The sequence below is a fragment of the Salvia splendens genome, chromosome 8 (genome assembly GCF_004379255.2).
Source record: "Salvia splendens isolate huo1 chromosome 8, SspV2, whole genome shotgun sequence".
NCBI lineage: Eukaryota > Viridiplantae > Streptophyta > Magnoliopsida > Lamiales > Lamiaceae > Salvia > Salvia splendens.
In genome coordinates this window covers 19,732,984-19,750,304 of record NC_056039.1, presented here as the reverse complement: position 1 = coordinate 19,750,304, position 17,321 = coordinate 19,732,984, and the positions used below count along the sequence as shown (strand labels likewise).

Below are 17,321 nucleotides of genomic sequence, written 5' to 3'. Positions count from 1 at the left end.
AGATGAAGAATAAGCAGGTCGACGAGATGCTATCCTCGACCCAACGCCTCTTCCCCGAGCCCGAGAAGTCCTAACACCTCGGCGATGAAGAGTCTCTGCAATAAGCATCTGCTGATCTTGCTCGCTCATAGTCACAACTCCTCGGCGAATTTCAGTCCGTCCCTGTCTTGACGATTCCGGTTGCTCCTGAGCCCGTTCTCGTCTTGACGTTTCCGGCTGTTCCGGAGTTCGTTGTTGACTGGGAGTAGGATTTTGAACAAGGGAACCAGAGGTTTGATCTGGAGTGCGAGCATCTGTTGGCACGATATGCCGAAGGAATCTTTCTATGGAGGGGCGCCGAGAAAGAACAATGTTGTACCGAGAAGCCCAGCGCCGCAATGATTTCACAACTTGTTGGCAAGCCGAGCTCTCCAGCGCATTGTTCCTCCGGAGTACATGATATTCCTCCCACAGTTCGTCAACTCGACTCTGAACATCTGATATGGTCATTCCCCCGCGCACACGGATGTAATCCTCGTACGCAGTCCTCTCAGCAATGGTCGTATTCAGCTCGGCCTCCAGATCCTTCTTATCGGACTCTAAGTCCTTATTATCGGCCTCCAGCTTCACTAAACGAGCCAGAAGCTCGTCATTCTTCGTCTGGTCGGCTATAGCTCTTTTCTCAGCTTCGTCTAAAGCCGAAGAGTACAGCCGTTTCCAGTGAAGTATCTCCATCTCCTTGAGTACAAAGCAGCTATATTAGTTCGGCAGCTGTACCGAGCAGATAGTAAAATACAACAGGAATAAAGGCGAGTACGAAAAGCTATACGAAGACAAGTGTAGAGAATTTTTCATTCACAAGGAAAATTTTTACACTAGGAGGGCTTCAAGGCCATTTTACAAGGAAGAAACTAGACTAAGAGAAGGGAGACGAAATCATACTCCACCAGCTTCGTCTCCGGCTCCTTGGTCTGGTTCAGCTTCTTTCTCCTGAGCTACCTCAGCCTCGGCCTCGCCTCCACCTCCTGATCGGCTTCCTTCTCCGGATGCCCGGCCCGCTCGACTTCGGCCTCCAGCTCCAGCGGCTCGGCCTCACCCTCTCCGTTGTAAGTCGAAGCGGGTGAAACGGGTCCCACGGAGGCAAAGGCAAAGATAGCCTCCAGGTTCTCATCCCGATCAGCTCGACAACTCCGGACTCGGTCTGCAGAAAGTAGGACCGAGGATGAAGCGAGCTCCTCAAGGAGCGGCAGATTCTGAAGCCGAGCTGCTATCTCTCGGCTGTACAGAGGCAGCACGACGTCGGCCCCCTGCTCGCCCTTATCGGTAATTAGCCTTACCAGACTACCGACAAAGGCCGAGAACTGGCTGCTCAAAAAGAGTTTCTCCGTGTAAACACGGAGAGCCTCCCCCTGGGCAGCCACGGCGGCAGCATCCCTCCGTTTCGTCTGCTCTCGCTGGATGACGAGCTGGTTTTTGGCAAACTGAGCTTCATCCTGGGCCGAAATCCTAGCAGCTCTGGCTTTCTCAAAGTTAGCCTCAGCCTGTTCGGCCCGATGACAAGCAGCCGCCAACTTCCTCTGCATCTCAGCATAGTCATTGGACGCTTTGGAGAGTTCGACGGCGACGAGCTTGGAGAGCATATCGTTCCTCTGAAAATGGATAAAGAAAAAAGTCAACAAAGGGGCCACAAAAAATACAGGAAAAAAGCAAGGCCAGAAAATCAAGAAGAGAATTCACCTCGGCGAAGTCCGTGGGCCATAAAAACGGCTCACAGATATGTTCCGAAGGAGGCGCCAAGACCACATCTTTCTCTGGCGCTCTCGGGGGCTTCTGGGCCTTCCCCTTCCCCTTTGCCGAAGTCGACTCCGGCTTCTTCGGATCCGAAGAGGTTTTTTGCCTTTTCGGAGTCCTCTCGGCATCAGACGCCGAGCTGGTGGTTTTCGGCCTCTCCGGCTCCTTGGACTCCGAAGATTTGCGGCTAGCCTTATTCAGCATGTACACTGCCAAAAAGCAAGAAAGCAAAGTCAGATTTTCTTCGTTAAAGCAGTAGAGCATAAAGATAAAGAGAAATCCTCACCCTCGGCCTCTTCGTCCGAAGACGAGATGTCGAACACGACGTCGCCCTTGACGAGCTCAGACTCCGTGTATTGTTTCCTAACTATGGGAATCTTGTTGAGCTCGCCATCGAGCTCGTCCAACGGTTCAGGCCGAGGATGACGGATAACGGACTCCGGCCCTCTCCAGGGAAAACTAGGAGCCGCGGTCCTATCATAGTAGAAGAAGCGATTTTGCCACTTCGGCCACTTCGTTTTACAAAAGGCCCTAAAGGGCTGTAAAGGGATCAAGTAAAACCAAGACCCCTTCCTCTTAAATTGAAAGAATTTAAGGATCGCCTTCAAAGACAAATCCCTTCCTAACCTACGGAGTTCGGCAGCGAAGGCCGACAAGTGCCTCCAAGAGTTCGGAGTCACTTGGCCTAAAGGAAGCTGAAAAAAATCTAGTAAATCTATAAAGGCAGAAGGGAGGGGGAAACGAAGCCCGCATTCTAAGCAGGCCTCGTACACGGTGGCGTACCCCTCCGGCGGGGAGTCAGCCCTATGATCACCGTCAGGTACCACCGCCTTCCCCCCAGGAAAAAAGTATTTTTCGGGTAGGGATATCACAGTATCCTTACTCAAAATACTATGGAAATACTCTACGGTCTTCTCCCCGGACTCTTTCCGGCCAGAAGACCCCTTATCCCCTTTCCTACCGCTACCCGACTCCGAAGAAGAAGAAGACATTTTTCTTACTTTTTGAAGGTGAAGAAAGTCTGAAGAAGCTCTTGAAAGCGGAAGAAAATTTCTCGAGAAAGAGAGAGTATAGAAGACGCAACAGCAAAGGTGTTCAAATGAGGAAGAAAGAGCATATTTATCAGATTCGGGAAAGATTTCGAGATCGTTGCGCCGTTTCGAATCCCACCTTTTCAGGATTCAACGGCCGGATTTTACTGTCGCATTTAATGCAGGCACGCGCAAGGCACGTCCCCTGACGTCAGCCTCCCCCTTACCATTATCCAGAATGCCGAAGTGACTCACCTCGCCGAAGTGATTCACTTCGCTTTTCGGGGGGGGTAGTGATGGGGTACAACTAAACCCTAATGGCAAGCCCAATAACAGTGACGGCCCATCAGCCCAGATCCCAAGAAAGAGTATCTGTTCGGCACCAAAGAGTTCGGCACGACCAAAGAGTTCGGACTCAGCCTACAGCTCGGTAAAAGCCGACCAGTCAAGCTCTCCTCTCAGATCGGCAAGAGCTGATCGGTAAAGTCCAGCAGTTCGGTCTCAGCATTCGACCGAACTAGGAGTTAGTGGACTCATGAAAGGCCTCCACGACCTCCGCTATACCCACGATCTATTTAGTGGTACGAAGCAGTTATTGAGCAGTTATTGCTCACCCACGATCTTGTTAGTGGGGCTGCAAACCACGACCTTAGTTCAATGTATAAATAGAACTTAGATCAGATAGAAAAGGGTTAAGCTCTCTAGAGATAAAATACCATATAGCAAGTCTGTGTTGTAAGCTGTAATCCCAGATCAAGCAATACAATCTTGCCCTCCCTTCTTCCCGTGGACGTAGATTTACTTCAGTAAATCGAACCACGTAAATTCTTTGTGTCGTAATCTTCATTCTCTACCAGCATTTACTAACATCAAAAATTCGCGCAATCATCAGATACGACGAAGGACCCGTTGGATATATTGATCCAAGAACCCCACGTATAATGATTGGCAGCGGATTTCCTTGATTGAGAATCTGGTTTGATCCACTTCCAGAGCTTGGAAAACCTCGACCCGTTGGCTATGTAATCAGCCAAGAACCTCGGTATGGTTGAACGCCACAAGAACTTGCTCAAAGTATCTTGATAAGTTCCAAACAAGTGAAAAACTCTACAAAGAGAATTCAACTCACAAGACAAACTCTATTTTCGTATTTGATCAATGATGTCCTCAAATGACATGCTTACAAGCCTATTTATAGGCTAGAATGGACTCTTGAAAGTCTCATATCATTAGTACAACTTAAGACCTTTAGAATGACTCATAATAAGTGAAAAGTAACTCCTAACTATTGGTGTGACTTTAGGACATCTAAAGTCACTTATTTAACTCAAAAAGTAACTTAAAAATGACTCTTCATTTTTGCTGCTCCAACTTGGACGAAAATGCATCATTTATCTTCAATTTGGGCCTCCAAAATGTGATATATATTGACTCAAAACTTCATGCATTGGGCTGCCCACTAACTTGAATAATATTCACCATTTGGCCCAATGTTGAATGGTCTTGGAATTGGGCTTTTATTTCATCAACTAAAAGCATCATGGACTCCTTTATCTTCTTAGCTCTAGCTCTTGTAATTGGTCCACTTTGAATGATTAATGGATCCATATTCTTGTCCTTGTTTATCAGCTTGGGTGTACCTCCATCAGATATGCAAGGTGCGGGGAGTAAAGACATGATCATCATCCATGATGAGCAAAACGCCAATCCACCTAAAGGGATGCTCGCTAAATTCCCATCATTTGGAAGTGGGCGCGGGGGTAAGCCAAGAGGAGCGGATATGGCGCGACGAGAAGTGAACTCGGCCTCGAGTGACCTAGTGCAACCGAAAGGCTATTTTAAACCCTTAGATTTAGAGAAAACCGAGGCACAAGGGTCATCAAGTCACATGAGTACCAATCGATATTTCACCCTCATGGCTCAAGAGAACTTCATGGAGAATGATATGGAAGACGAGGAAAATTGGGAAGATACCATTCCCACAAAGAAATCGATGATGGAGCCAATCCCACCCTTTTCGAGGCCGCGGCATCTCAAGGAGGGAATGACCTTCAAATCATTGAATTCCAAGGGGGGCGTCAATCCCGCCGGGTACGAACTCCTCTTGTCAATCATGTCATTAAATTTTCTATTTTGGAACGCTAGGGGAATCGCGAACGCGTCAACCCAAAACGTCCTAAAAAGACGCTTACCCCCCTAACCCGGACAAATTTTCGAAAGTGTTGGGGCTGTCCTACAAGGGGTCGAACATCAATGGGAAAATCTGGATTTTTGTAGAGGAAGGGATGGATTTTGTTGTGATGGATGACTCGGAACAGCTGCTGCATGGGAGGTTCACCTGTCCTCGGATTTCAACCCCTATTATGATCTCGGCCGTGTATGCCAAATGCACGAGAGGAGAGCGGTATGCCCTTTGGGAAAAGATGAGGGATATTACCCAATATTCGGAAGGAATACCGTGGTTTATTGGAGGGGACTTCAACACAATCCTCTCCACTCGAGATAGGACGGGGAGCGACACAAACCGTCAGGCTGAAATGGTTGATTTCGCCGAGGCTATTGAGGATTGCAGACTAATGGACCCAGGCTACGATGGGTCTGAATTCACCTGGGCTAAGAACGGCCTCATGGAAAGATTGGATAGGGTGTTGATTAGTGAGATGACGTCCCAAATGTTTGATGCAATAAGGGTCACAAACCTCCCCCGTATAGCTTCGGATCACGGGCCTCTCCTTGTCAGATGCAGACTACCTAATACCCACGGGGGTGGTAGAGCGTTCCGGTTCCAAAACATGTGGGTTTGGCATGAGGGATTTGGTGCGTTGGTGCAAGAAGATTGGATGGCTCCCACGGAGGCTGAGGGCCTCCTCAACTTGAAGATCAAGCTAGCAAGGATCAAAAAAACATTTAAAAGGTGGAACAAAGAAGTTTTTGGGAATATTCACGCCAACCTCAAAACTTGTGAAGAGAACATTGCATTGGCTCAATTGGAGTTTGAAGGTGACCCTTCGGCCCAGAATAGAACGGAGGTGAACAAACAAATTGCTGAGTACATCCTTCTTCTTAAGATGGAGGAAGACTTTTGGCGTCAGAAGGCGACCCTCCGTTGGCTGGAAGAAGGGGATAAAAACACTAGATTTTTCCAACGTTGGGTGAAGCAGAAGAGGATTCGGCTACGTATCCACAAGATTAACGCTAATGGGCGCGAACTCACGGATGACACGGCCATCAGAGAATCGGCGGTTGAGTTCTTTCAACACCTCCTAGCCCCAAGCTACCCGGAGCTCGCGGATCCGGACCTAAGCCTATTACATCAACTCCCTCCCTCGGAGCATTTGGCGGGCCTCCCCAAACCTCCGGATGCGGATGAGGTGAAACGAGCGGTCTTCGATATCTCAGCCAACAGTGCGCCCGGCCCCGGATGGCTTCTCGGCTCTGTTCTTCCAAGCTTGCTGGGGCATTGTGGGACCAGACGTGGTGGAAGCGGTTAGGCAAATTTTTAGAGGGGCTTTCCTTTCCCGAAGTTTCACGGCCACGAGTATAGTACTCTTCCCCAAGAAGCCTATTCCCGAGACTTGGGGAGACTATAGACCCATTAGCTTGTGTAACGTGATCAACAAGGTGATTACTAAAGTCCTCACGAGGCGGCTCGCCTCATTCCTTCTATGTGTTGTCGCACCGAATCAAAGTGGGTTTTCAAGGGAGGCTTCTCAATGACAATGTGCTTCTTGCACAGGAGATGTTCCATGAGCTCCATAGAAGAACACCAGCCCCTAATGTTGCTATCTAGATTGACATGGCTAAGGCCTATGATCGGGTTCAATGGCCGTTCCTCCTAAAAATCCTCAAGCAAATGGGCTTCCCCGAGCCTTGGGTGGCGCTGATCGAAAGGTGCGTTGGGACATGTTGGTTCTCGATCCTTATTAACGGGGCTCCGACGGGTTTCTTCAAATCCACTCGTGGGCTTAGGCAAGGGGACCCATTTCCCCCGCCCTCTTCGTCCTTGCTGCGGACTATCTCTCGAGATCACTTGATAAACTTATCCTCGGAAACAAAGAGATGACATACAAAGCAACCCGAGGCAGCATGGAGATCAGCCACCTCGCCTATGCGGACGACATCATCATCTTCCCGCAAGCGGCCGTGAACCCCCTCCGGAGGCTGCGTGCATGTCTTGATCATTATGCCGAGGAGTCTGGATAGCAAATCAACCTCGGCAAGAGCAACTTCTACATTTCCGAGGCGCATGAAGGCTGGTCAAACATAATCCAAAGGGAAGGAGGCTTCTCCCGAGGTACTTTCCCTTTCTTTTACCTTGGCTATTTACCGGGGGGGTGAAGCGCACGAATATGTTTATGTTCCTACGAGAGAAAATCTCGGCTAGGATCTCTGGGTGAGCTCATCGGCACCTTTCCTTTGGGGGTAGACTCACGTTGATAAAAAGCACACTTGAGGCGACCCCCTTACATATTTTTCAAGCTATCGAGCCAACCGGCGGCGCCCTCAAGCAATTAGATCAGCAAGTGGCTCGTGTATTTTGGGGGTTGAGTAATGAGAAGAAAAGGACGCACTGCATAGGATGGGACCAGGTTTGCCTACCCACGGCCGAAGGGGGATTGGGCATTCGGAAGATCAAGGAGGTCTTACGTGCCTTTAATATAAAATTATGGTGGAGGTTCCGGGAACAAAACTCCCTTTGGGCTATGTACATGATGGCTAAATATTGTCATAAGGCGTCACCACTCACAGCTAGAGCCTCGGGAAGGTATAGCCCTACCTGGAAGAGGCTTTTGAAGGCTCGGGCGCAGGTACAGCCGCACATTCGATGGGTGGTGGGAGAAGGAAAGATTTTATTTTGGGATGATTTATGGCTTGGAGAGGTTCCTTTGAGGGAACTTAGTCTCGATGATAGGGATGCCCTCTTGTACATGTTGCTGATTACATCATTGATGGAGCTTGAAATGAAACCAAGTTGCGGATTCTCCAAGCGCAAGCCGGCTTTGCACAACACATCGTCCGGAAGATCCTTGGCACGCCAATCATCCCGGAGGGGCCGGATGTGCCCTCCGAACTTGGGAGACCATCCGAACTCAAAGACCAATCATCCAAGGCCTTGATGACATATGGAAAGCGGGCCTCACGTCTTCTATTGCTATCTTCATATGGAGACTCCTTTCCAACCGAATACTGGTGGATACGAAGCTACAATGGGGAAGAATGGAAATGGCATCTAAATGCCAATGCTGCCCTCATAGACCGGACATCGAATCACTTCAGCATCTCTTCATCCAAGGGGATGGCGCCCGCGGTGTGTGGAGGGAGTTTGACTCCTGGTTCGAGGGAACTTCACCACCCCTCCGGATCAATGACACTATCCCAGAAAGGCTCGAAGTTTGGGCACGGAGAGTCCAACAACCTGGTAAGAAACACCTCAGTCGGGCGATGCCGTACCTTATTCTCTGGTATGGCAAGTGCAAATAGGAGTCGCCATCAATCGGTGCAATTTAAGCCTTTCAATGTGGTATGGCAAGTGCAAATGTTCCTTAGAAATAGCATGGCCAACAGATCCTACAAACTGAAGCATTGGAAAGGAGTCTGCCTCAAGATCAGTCCCGAGTCAGGCCGAGCCACGGAGGACCAGGCCCCTTGCGATATGGTGGTCAAATGGAACCCGCCGGATGAACCGTGGATCAAACTCAACACTGACGGAGCATATATTGAGGCAATAAAGCCGGGGGGGAGGAATTGTTCGTGACCAGGAGGGCAACATGCTTGCAGCCTTTGCCTTCCCACTCGAGGCACACTCAGCCCTCGAAGCGGAGCTGCTGGCCATCCAATTCGGGTTGACACTCGCCGCAGAATTCAGAAGGCCTATATGCGTTGAGTCGGATGCACAACAAGCGGTCAAGCTCCTTAATGGCTCATGCTGGGGACCGGCCCATATTAGTCGGGCGATGGCGTGACTCGCAATCCTCAAGCGCCAACAGAACACTCGTATCACCTTCATCCACCGGGAAGGGAATAGAGCAGGAGATCTCCTCGCCAAAATGGGATTAGAAAGAAATGACTACTGTCGTATGAATGCCCTCACGGCACCAAGGCACCTCACAGAGATGATTAGGATGGATGCAATGAGAATTCCGAACATTCGGGTCCAAAATGAAGACGAAAAATAGGTGAAAAAAGAGTCGAGAGAAAAGTAAGAATGAGAGAAAAAAAAGGTGAGGACATTTAAAAAGAGTCAAGTGAAAAAGTCCGAATGAAAAAAAAGAATTTTTATGTGGGAGCTGATGGAGACACAACCAAGCTGATCTAAAAGGACAAGAAGATGGATCCATTGATCATTCCAAGTGGGCCAATTACAAGAGCTAGAGCTAAGAAGATAAAGGAGTCCATCTACATTGGGCCAAGTGGTGAATATTATTCAAGTTTGTGGGCAGCCCAAGACTTGAAGTGTGGAGTCACTACATATCACATTTTGGAGGCCCAAATTGATGATACATGATGCATTTTCGTCCAAGTTGGAGCAGCCAAAATGAAGGGTCTATTTTAGTTACATTTTAGGTTAAATAAGTGACTTTAGATATCCTAGAGTTACACCAATGGTTTAGGAGTTACTTTTCTTTTATTATGAGTCATTTTTAAGTGTCTTAAGTTGTACTAATGATGTGAGACTTTCAAGAGTCCATTCTAGCCTATAAATAGGCTTGTAAGCATGTCATTTGAAGACACCATTGATCAAATACGAAATAGACTTTGTCTTGTGAGTTGAATTCTCTTTGTAGAGGTTTTCACTTGTTTGGAACTTATCAAGATACTTTGAGCAAGTTCTTATGGCGTTCAACCATACCGAGGTTCTTGGCTGATCATATAGCCATCGGGTCGAGGTTTTCTAAGCTCTGGAAGTAGATCAAACCAGATTATCAATCAAGGGAGTCCGCTGCCAAACCTTATACGTGGGGTTCTTGGATCAATAATATATCCAACGGGTCCTTCGTCGTATCCCAATCCTTATCATTTGGTATCAGAGCCAACTGGTATTGATCTATCCTTAGCTTTGTCTTACATTGTTTATCTTTCATATCCTTGAAAAAAAAACTGAAAAAAAAGAAATAAAAACTGAAAAAAAAAGAAAAAAAATGAAATACACATTTCACCTCATATTTTCTTGACCATTTTCTTTCATCCTTCATTCAATGGCTGAAGTTTAGTTGGTCGTTATTAGTTCTTGTTTTGTTCTTGATTTGATTTTTACTTGTGTTATCTTTGCTAAAGAGAAAGAGTGGTAAAAGGCTTGAGTGGTGAGATTATTTGAGGGGACGTAAAAGCCAACGAGTGATATACACGAGTGTTTTGTGAGGTTTATTTTTGTGTGATACACGAGTGAACTGTGAGGATGGATTCTACTGATGAAAATCAAATTGATCCTACGTTGCAAGCCATCCAACAACATTTTAGAAGGCTTGGACGTGTTCTGGAAAGTGTTTCAGAGCGCTTGGAGAGGCTGGAACTTCAAGCAAATGCAAACAATAACGAGGAAGAAGAGAGTGGAGGAGAGGATAATGCTTCACATAGGCATCGAAATGAGAGGCATGGAAACGGTAGAAGAGGGCGTACAAATGAAGTTGATGGTGATTTGAGAAGTATCAAACTGAAGATCCCAACATTCCAAGGAAAGAGTGACCCCGAAGCTTATTTAGAGTGGGAGAGAAAGGCGGATCTCATCTTTGAATGTCACAACTATTCCGAGGAGAAAAAGGTTAGGCTTGCTGCTATTGAATTCACTGACTATGCTATAGTTTGGTGGGATCAATTGACAACTAGTACAAGGCGATATGGAGGAAGACCAGTTTCGACTTGGGAAGAAATGAAAGTCGTAATGCGTAAGAGATTTGTACCTTCTCATTATTTTCTTGAATTGTATCAAAAATTACAATCTATGAAACAAGGTACTAATTCTGTTGATGAGTACTACAAAGAGATGGAGATTGCTATGATTAGGGCAAATGTTGAAGAAGATAGAGAAGCAACCATGGCTCGATTCTTATGTGGGCTGAATAGGGAGATTGCAAACATTGTGGAGCTTCAACACTATGTGGAGTTGGAGGACATGGTTCATATGGCCATGAAGGTGGAGGGACAATTGAAGAAGAAGGGAACAATCCAAAAGAATTTTTCAACAAGTTCTCATTCGTCAAGGACAAAAGAGTGGACTTCATCCAAATCCAATTTTGGGGCAGCTTCTAAACCCCAAAATGAAGCGTCGACATCCAAGTCCAAAGAATTTGAGAAGGGTAAAGGTATTTCTACTTCTACTAGAAATAGAGATATCAAATGTTTTCGTTGTCAAGGTGTTGGACACATTGCATCTCAATGTCCAAACAAAAGGGTGATGATTTTGAAGCCAAATGGAGAGATAGAATCTGAAAGTGAACATGAAGATGACGATTATGATGAGGAGGAGGAGGATAAACAATTGGAGGAGATTGGACCAGAACATGCAGAACTATTGGTGGTTCGAAGGGCTCTAAACATGCAAAACAGAAATGATGATCAACAAAGGGTGAACATCTTCCACACAAGGTGTTTGGTCCAAGGTAAACTTTGCATAATGATTGTTGATGGTGGTAGTTGTGCAAATGTTGCAAGTTCTGAAATGGTGGAAAAGTTGAGCTTAACAACGGAAAAACATCCTAATCCATACAAGCTACAATGGCTTAATGAATGTGGAGAAATTCGAGTGACTAAGCCAGTTCTAATTTCGTTTTCAATTGGCAATTATAAAGATGATGTTCTTTGTGATGTTGTGCCAATGCATGCAAGTTACATTCTTTTGGGGAGGCCATGGTAGTTTGATCGTAGGGTGATTTATGATGGATTTGACAACCACTACACCTTCAAGCACAACAACAAGTCTGTTATGCTTGTCTCATTGACACCTCAACAAGTTCAAGAGGACCAACATAAATTGTCACAAGCAAGGAGAGCTCGTGAGGTTGAGAGAAAAAAAAAAGTGAGGGCATTGAAAAAGAGTCGAGTGAAAAAAGAGTCCAGAGAAAAGTCAGAATGAGAGAAAAAAAGGTGAGGGCATTGAAAAAGAGTCAAGTGAAAAGAGTCCGAATGAAAAAAAGAATTTTTATGTGGGAGCAAAAGAAATAAAGAGTGCAATAGTTGAAAAAGAGAGTCTCTGTTTACCACTAACGAATTAACCACTTTTTTGCCAAGTACTTTTGTGTCTCTTTTACAGGAATTCGAAGATATTTTTCCAGTGGAAGAATCAAGTGGATTACCTCCATTAAGAGGTATTGAACACCAAATTGACCTTGTTCCCGGGGCAGTTCTGCCAAACCGACCAGCCTATAGAGCCAATCTCGAAGAGACTAAGGAAATTCAAAGGCAAGTGCAAGAGTTGTTGGACAAAGGAAAAATCCGTGAGAGCATGAGTCCATTGTTGTTCCGGTAATTGTTGTTTCTAAGAAAGATGGATCATGGAGGATGTGCATCGACTGCCGAGCAATCAACAAAATCACGGTAAAGTATCGCTATCCTATTCCTAGGCTAGATGATATGCTTGATGAATTGCATGGATCTGTTGTGTTTAGTAAGATCGATTTGAAAAGTGGTTATCATCAAATTCGAATTAGAGAAGGAGACGAATGGAAAATAGCCTTTAAAACTAAATTTGATCTATATGAGTGGTTAGTAATGCCTTTTTGTTTAACTAATGCACCAAGTACTTTCATGAGATTGATGCACCATGTTTTGAGAAAATTCATTGGAAAATTTGTGGTTAATTATTTTGATTATATTCTTGTCTATAGCAAAAATGTGGATGAACATCTTAACCATGTTCTTGCAGTTTTGGATACCTTACGAAAAGAATCATTGTACACAAATCTCAAAAAGTGTTCTTTTTGCATGGATAAAGTTGTTTTTCTGGGTTTTGTTATAAGTGCTAATGGGATTGAAATGGAAAAGGAGAAGGTGAAAGCTATTTTAGAATGGCCAGTTCCTCAAAATGTAGCACAAGTTAGAAGTTTTCATGGTCTTGCAAGTTTTTATAGGAGGTTTGTCAAGGATTTTAGTACAATTGCTGCACCTTTGAATGAGATTGTGAAAAAGGATGTTTGTTTTTATTGGGGAGAAGAACAAGAGCATGCTTTTAATCTCTTTAAAGAAAAACTTACAACTGCACCAATTCTTTCTTTGCCTAACTTTAATAACATGTTCGAGCTTGAATGTGATGCATCTGGAGTAGGCATAGGAGCTGTTTTGTTGCAGGATGGAAAGTCCATCGCTTACTTTAGCGAAAAGTTGAAAGGAGCTCAATTGAACTATCCAACGTATGACAAGGAGTTAAATGCTTTGGTTAGAGCTTTGGAATCATGGCAGCATTACTTGTGGCCTAGAGAGTTTGTAATTCATACGGATCATGAATCTCTCAAGTACTTGAAAGGTCAAGGTAAGCTTAGCAAGAGACATGTTAAGTGGGTGAAATTCATTGAATCATTTCCCTATGTAATCAAATACAAAAAGGGAAAAGAAAACATTGTGGCTGATGCATTGTCTCGGAGGTACATTTTGATCACTACTTTGAGTTCTAAGTTGCTTGGTTTTGAGTTGATTAAGGAAATGTATGACAATGACCCGGACTTTTCTTCTATCTATTTAGCTTGTGAGCATGCTGCATTTGACAAGTTCTATAGGCATGATGGCTATTTGTTTAGAGAAAATAAACTGTGCATTTCTAAAGGTTCTACGTGTGAATTGCTTGTGCGTGAAGCTCATGGTGGTGGTTTAATAGGGCATTTTAAAGTCCATAAGACAATGGATGTTTTGCATGAACATTTCTTTTGGCCTAAAATGCGTGTGGATGTTGAAACAATTTGTAAAAGATGCATAACTTGCATGCAAGCCAAGTCTAAATCACACCCACATGGTTTGTACAAACCGTTACCAATTCCTAGTGCACCTTGGGAGGATATTTCAATGGACTTTGTCGTTGGTTTGCCAAGAACAAAAAGAGGTAGAGATTCAGTTTTTGTGGTTGTTGATAGGTTTTCAAAAATGGCACATTTTATTCCATGTCACAAAACTGATGATGCATCTCATATTGCTGATTTGTTCTTTAAAGAAATTGTCCGTTTGCATGGTGTTCCTAGATCAATTGTGAGTGATCGAGATGCTAAATTTGTGAGTCATTTTTGGCGTGTGTTGTGGAATAAGTTGGGAACTAAACTCTTGTTTTCTACTACTTGTCATCCACAAACAGATGGACAAACTGAAGTAGTTAATAGGACTTTGTCTCAATTACTACGAACTTTAGTTAAAAAGAACTTGAAAAGTTGGGAGGAATGCTTACCTTTTGCTGAATTTGCTTATAATCGAAGTGTTCATTATGCTACTAACTTTTCTCCATTTGAAGTTGTGTACGGTTTTAATCCATTGAGTCCACTAGATTTGATTCCAATACCTATTGAAGAACGTGCAAGTCTTGATGGAAAAGCTAAGGCTGAAATGGTGAAAAGATTGCATGAAAGGGTAAGACTCAACATTGAAAAGAGGACAGAACAATATGCAAAGCAAGCCAACAAGGGTCGGAAACAAGTCATCTTTGAGCCGTGAGATTGGGTTTGGTTGCATATGAGAAAGGAGAGATTTCCTTCGAAAAGAAAGTCCAAGTTGCAGCCAAGAGGAGATGGACCATTCCAAGTGATTGCAAAAGTCAATGATAATGCTTACAAACTAGACTTACCTGGTGGCGTTTTCGAGAGCAAAGTTCGCTTTGGGCTAGATATATGAAGATGAAATACTACACGAAGACTTCCCCCCTTGCGGCCAACCCCTCCGGGCACAATAGCCCAAATTGGAAAAGACTCATGCGAGCGAGACATCAAGCGAACCCTCACATTAGATGGGTGGTGGGCGAAGGAGAAATCTACTTTTGGGATGACATTTGGGTGGGCGACGCCACTATTCGGTCCCTAAGTTTTGATGATAGGGGCGACCACAACTCCTTGGTTCAGGACTTTCTCATGGATGGCGAGTGGAATGAAGCCAAGCTCCAACAACTTCACGGCCAGGCCGGCCTACCACAGCAGGTAATATCTCAGATCCTAGATACTCCGGTCATTGCTGGGGAACCGGATATCCCAAGGTGGTCCCTTTCCAGACTTGGAGAATTCTCATTAGCAACAACATGGGACACCATTCGCACACATAGACCTAGGATCCAGGGGCTCGATGACATTTGGAGGGCCGGCCTGACTAACTCTATTGCAATCTTTAACTGGCGCCTCCTGTCGAACCGCATCCCGGTCGACTCCAAACTCCAGTGGAGGAAGATCGAACTGGCCTCAAAATGCCAATGCTACTCCAGGAGCCCTAACACCGAATCCCTTCAGCACCTCTTCATCCAAGGCCGAGGTGCATTTTGTGTATGGCGAGAGTTCGACGGGTGGTTTGGAGGGTCGGCACCCTCTCTGTGGATAAATGACACCATTCCGGATAGATTAGAGGTCTGGTCGCACCGGATGCAACATGATGATAGAAAACATCTCCGCCGAGTCATTCCGTACCTCATCCTTTGGTACATTTGGACGGAGAGTAACAGAAGCCGCATGAGCAAACCCAATTCAAATCGTACAACGTGGTGTGGCAAGTTCAGATGTTTATCCACAACAACGTGGCCAATGGGACCATCAAGCCGAAACACTGGAAGGGGGTGCATTTGGGAATGAGCATTCCGAGCCAGACAGTCTCAAGGGGGCCGAAACCATTGGTGATGGCGGTCAAGTGGCACCCCCCCGAGGGCTCGTGGATCAAGGTTAACACGGATGGGGCATACATGGAAGCTTTGGATAAAGCAGGAGGGGGAGGAGTGGTCCCGTCATTGGACCGGAAAGTTGCTTGCGGCTTTCTCGACCCCTCTCGATGCCCACTCAGCTTTGGAGGCTGAACTCATGGCGGCTCATTGTGGACTCGAGCTTGCGAACGAGCTAGGGCATCTCATATGGATGGAGACGGATGCTGAGCAAGTCGCCAAACTCCTCAATGGTAAAACGTGGGGGCCGGCACACGTCCGTCGGGTCATGGCGCGGCTCTTCCTCTTCAAGCAACAGCACATCATCCACGTCAAAGCTACCTTCGTTACTCTGCCCAATCAGCTCCAAGACCCCTAAAGGACATCATTAGAATGGAAGAAATGGGAATACCCAACATTCGAGTTCGGTTTGAAGAACACGAGTAGCACTGTTGCCGAGGAAGGAAGGAGTGTTTTATCTTTTGTTTTTGTGCAATTGTATTTTGTCTTTTAGAAGGGCGTATGATGAGGTCCGGGTTGTTGGATCCGGACCGCTTTCTATTCCTAATCTTTGTGTCGGCACACCACTTTTGGGGTGTGGCCAGGATCTGTACTCAACCTCTTATGTAATATAGGGATGAGGGACCCACGAACCCTCCACCGTAAAGGTGTTTGAAAAAAAAAAAAACTAGACTTACCTGGTGAGTTTAATGTAAGTGCTACTTTCAATGTTTCTGATTTATCTCCTTATGTTGGTGAATTAGATTCGAGGAGGAATCCTCTTGAAGAAGGGAATGATGGAGACACAACCAAGCTGATCTACAAGGACACGAAGATGAATCCATTGATCATTCCAAGTGGGCCAATTAAAAGAGCTAGAGCTAAGAAGATAAAGGAGTCCATGTTGCTTTTAATTGTTGAAATAAAAGCCCAATTACAAGACCATTCTACATTGGGCCAAGTGGTGAATATTATTCAAGTTTGTGGGCAGCCCAAGACTTGAAGTACGGAGTCACTACATATCACATTTTGGTGGCCCAAATTGATGATACATGATGCATTTTCGTCCAAGTTAGAGCAGCCAAAATGAAGGGTCTATTTTAGTTACATTTTATGTTAAATAAGTGACTTTAGATATCCTAGAGTTACACCAAAGGTTTAGGAGTTACTTTTCTTTTATTATGAGTCATTTTTAAGTGTCTTAAGTTGTACTAATGATGTGTGACTTTCAAGAGTCCATTCTAGCCTATAAATAGCCTTGTAAGCATGTCATTTGAAGACACCATTGATGAAATACGAAATAGACTTTGTCTTGTGAGTTGAATTCTCTTTGTAGAGGTTTTCACTTGTTTGGAACTTATCAAGATACTTTGAGCAAGTTCTTGTGGCGTTCAACCATACCGAGGTTCTTGGCTGATCATATAGCCATCGGGTCGAGGTTTTCTAAGCTCTGGAAGTGGATCAAACCAGATTATCAATCAAGGGAGTCCGCTGCCGAACCTTATACGTGGGGATCTTGGATCAATATATCCAACGGGTCCTTCGTCGTATCCCAATCCTTATCAGGAGCAAAAGAAATAAAGAGTGCAATAGTTGAAAAAGAGAGTGTTTTCATCTTAGTGTACAAACAGTCCTTGTTTACCACTAACGAATTAACCACTTCTTTGCCAAGTACTTTTGTGTCTCTTTTACAGGAATTCGAAGATGTTTTTCCCGTG

General features: G+C 45.2%; 1 pseudogene; it reads left to right on the top strand.

Annotated features, from left to right (window-relative positions):
• The first annotated feature begins 5,086 nt into the window (after positions 1-5,086).
• LOC121745892 lies at positions 5,087-14,603 on the top strand (annotated as a pseudogene).
• Positions 14,604-17,321: the final 2,718 nt, after the last annotated feature.